The following is a 3,992-nucleotide window of genomic DNA, read 5'->3' as shown; positions in this document are numbered from 1 at the left end:
AATGGTATTATTTCTATTAGTATTTATTTGCTTTCTTTCCAAAGCAAAATGTTACATGAGTTCGTTTTTAATGTTGGATTAAACCAGCTCCCTGAAAAGAATGCAAAAGGCACAATAGACTAGAACGAAAGAGAATAATAAAATATTAAACAATAAAAAATAGAATGGGATCCCTACATCGGAATATTATATGAGGATTAATAAATATAAGGTGTTTCCCTATTTAATAATATACTTACCTAAAACTGGTCTTTAATCTAAGTAATAATTTTGAAAACATTGAAGCCCCCATTGGGCGAATACGAAACTAAAAATAACCGTAACATTATTGCTAGGTTGTTCTGGCCATATTATAAATATAAAAATAAAATTCAAAAACATATTTTTTTAAATTTATTTTTTGAAAAAAAGAAAATATAGAAATCTAATTTAGGAATTCAATGAATAGTATTATTAAAAGATATTATTTGGCTACGTGAAAAAGGGGAAACTTTTTAGGACAGGTTTTTAAATAAGGTTACGAAAATTAGGTGATATATTAATATTTAAATAAGCTCCTTACAAAGGGTGCGTCCAGGATAAATATTTTCGCATACTTCATTTCCTTTAAGAGAAATGCATGTTTATAAAGCCGAACAAAGTTAATAAACATATTGTTTATGTATGTGTGTGAGCGAGTGAGTGTATATGGATGTGCATATAATGTTATATATATATATATATATATATATATATATATATATATATATATATAGGCAATCTCCAAAATTACCGTTAGGGCTTACAACATGGCCGCTAGAAGAGTCACGTGATCCGGTTGATCCAAAACATGAATCGCCGTATTACGAAACCGGAAAACGCAAATTTAAAGCAAACTTTGACAAACAAGCATACTAATTAAGTACAAAAACAGTTTTTCAATATCATAATAATAAATAATTTATTTAGAACGGTCATTTAATTTTTTGTTGAGAAACAATCACAGTTTGTTTGTTTTTTTAAAACAGTGTTTATAAAAAATATTTTATTCAGAGTTTTTCATAAAAATAGTATTTAAAACAAGGTGTTCATTTTTTTTAAGATGTAATGTTATAAAAATATGATGTAAAAAAAAACAGCTAATATTTTTAATTTTCATTTTTTAAATTTAGACAGAATAGATGGAGGCGATGCAACAAATTAGCTCACAAAATTTATTTGGGCCGACTCTTTCACGCCACATAAATTCATTTAAATATGAAGTGAAGAGAGCCCTTGATGTACCGAATTGACGACGAAGTTTTTTCTTCGCTCGCATCCACGTATTTTCAATAAGTTGAGTATTTATAGTCGCGTCGTTAGGCTCCACAAAATTTCTTTCGTGGACAACAACATCGTGGCTGTAAATACCAAAGTCAATGTCTGCTACGGTTGCATAAGCGCTTCACCCATCGCTTATTATACGAGTCCCGGGTAAGATCCATTGGCGAATTATAGGGACCAGAGTTTCACGTTTTCTGCCTGGAACCTCGATCAAAAGGCAATTCTTAGAGCCTCGTTCGATGGCGCCGAACACCCAATGGCTACGTCGGACAGTTCCTCTGTGATATTTCCGAGGGTAAAAATGGCTTTCATCAATTCCAACCTCTTTTGGGGTCCAGGTCTCATCTACACCCCCCAATTGAATTGGGTTTTGTTCAATGTACTGAGTGCACACTTCCCTCAAAAAGTTGCACCAGTCGCTCACTGTGTTGGCACTCACCACACTTTCTGTTGCCATAGTTTTTTGTGGAAAATCCATGCTCCACATATACATAATTATTACAATGGTTCTTAGATTGAGGTTGTTTCTTTGACAAAAAGAGTTCGTTCTAATTGTATTACGATATCCATCATTTCGGCAACGCCATCTCCAACCATCCTTGGATTCGGAATATCGAGCCAACACGCATGGTGACCCACAAATTTGACAATTGCATGAATTGGCTATCAGACGTCTCTGTGCAAGCCATGTCAATATGTGCACGTCATCTGGCATTGCTAACATTAGCCGAGACAATGTCATAGTTTCGCCAAGTATAGCGTTATTGTCATGAACACGAGGAACGAGGAACAAGGGTGATACGTTAAGGGCCATTGATATTTTTGTAATTCTCTGAGGTAGGTAGCAGTTCCAATTTCAGGAATCGTCGTGGTTCAATTCCAGGAATTGTCATGGTTCAATTGCGTTCCGTCGACCACCACTTGTTTGTTCTGAATAAAATACATTTTATAAACACTGTTTTAACTAAAAACAACCTAAGATTGTTTCTCAAAGTTTGCCCATTTTTATAACAACATTATATCAACAAAAAATTAAATACAAACAAATTGTGATTGTTTGTCAGATTTTGCCTTCAAGGCTGCGTTTTCCATTTGCACGATTCATGTTTTGGATCAACCGGATCACGTGACTCTTCTGGCGGCCATGTTGTAAGCCCTAACGGTATTTTTGGAGATTACCTATATATATATATATATATATATATATATATATATATTAGGAGTATCTTAGTATGAAATGAAAGGAAAGGATATTCGTATTAATTCATTCGCCGGAAATAGTCATATATAAAAAGATCTTTCCAGAAGGTAAAATTATTATATTTCAATTACACAGAGAAACAGAAGTAAAGATTGCCACTAGATATTCATGACAATTTTAATCGATCGAATAAAAAAAGTAAGAAATATAAAATGCTTTACATAATAAAAATGAATTGCCAGTTCGAACTGCGGAGAATTCTATCATCTCAGCTGAAGAAATGCATGAGCGTTTATTTATTTATTTTCAATTCTATTTATTAGCATTTCTCGTCATCGAGGATCAACAATGTAATAAAAACTGCTGGGAATTGACCAATATTTTGCCAATGCATAAATTCCTTATGAATATAAAAATACGAAAGAATCACTTCAAGCAATGATGAGCAATGTTATTTCATAAATAATGTTTATTTTGTGAAATAAATATGCAAAGGTAATTAAAGGATATTCTCTCCATGTTATTTGACAGCGTTTTTTTTTCCTTTTTATATAATTTAATAGCAACATCAACTCTTAAATGAAAATGTTGAAAAGAGAGGGTAGCATATGCGTTGTAAAACCTCCCTTTATACAACTCGACATGTTATTGTCCATCTTTAATGCCGAACACGTATAAGGGCTTCGTGATATTTAAAAATTTATTTCAGTTTTTAATACACATGCATACGTACTCGCGCACACACTTCTTTGTATATTGGATTGATTTCATAAGATTTCACTAAGGTAGACGTTTTTTCTTTCGTTTAAAGATTGCCCCTTGTTATATACGTAACTTTTGGGTAATTACATAATCTGTTTCATTTTATATATGTGGTTTGACATTTAATTAGTACCAAAATATATGTAAGCAATTGAATAATCTAGAGCCCCAGCACCGATTTCCTTTTCAGATTTATTAAAGAAAGATGCTACTACAAAATGTGTCTCAAATCATATGGGTCCCGTCTACCGGATAAGAAAACTTACCTCACCAATCATTGTCCTATATTTATACGAAGCAAGAATTTACTCGTGCAATGGAGTATTGGTGACACATATGGACTGTCACATAAACATATTAGTGGACTTATATTTTTAGCGTATTTCTCAAGAGGCAGATTCTGTGCCTATCTTATTCTAACATACTGAGTGTAATACTTTCTCCATAAAATCCGTCCTCTGCCGTGCACGGCAATGGTGCGCCCCTGCTCCTGTATTATAACGCCACGTTTTTAATCTATCCTCTCTGGCAGTTTCCGTAGCGGCAGTATCTTTCAGCTGGTTCCGTACCCATGACAACAGATGCTGAAATCATATTGCCTGAACTTGGAATTAAATCTGAATAATTACTCATATATCATAATTTTGACTTCGTTCTCAAACAAATGCGCTTATCTTTCTGTTTCTCGGAAAACACTTACATTCTTATTGACATTTCTGATGATAAG

General features: G+C 33.2%; 1 pseudogene; it reads right to left on the bottom strand.

The window, feature by feature from the left end:
- Positions 1-1,147: 1,147 nt before the first annotated feature.
- On the bottom strand, positions 1,148-1,759 carry LOC145281447 (uncharacterized; annotated as a pseudogene).
- Positions 1,760-3,992: the final 2,233 nt, after the last annotated feature.

This window comes from Euprymna scolopes, chromosome 1 (genome assembly GCF_053919585.1).
Source record: "Euprymna scolopes isolate OS-2025 chromosome 1, ASM5391958v1, whole genome shotgun sequence".
Lineage (NCBI taxonomy): Eukaryota > Metazoa > Mollusca > Cephalopoda > Sepiida > Sepiolidae > Euprymna > Euprymna scolopes.
The sequence above is the reverse complement of the archived record's forward strand: the minus strand, read 5'-3'. Positions and strand labels throughout refer to the sequence as shown.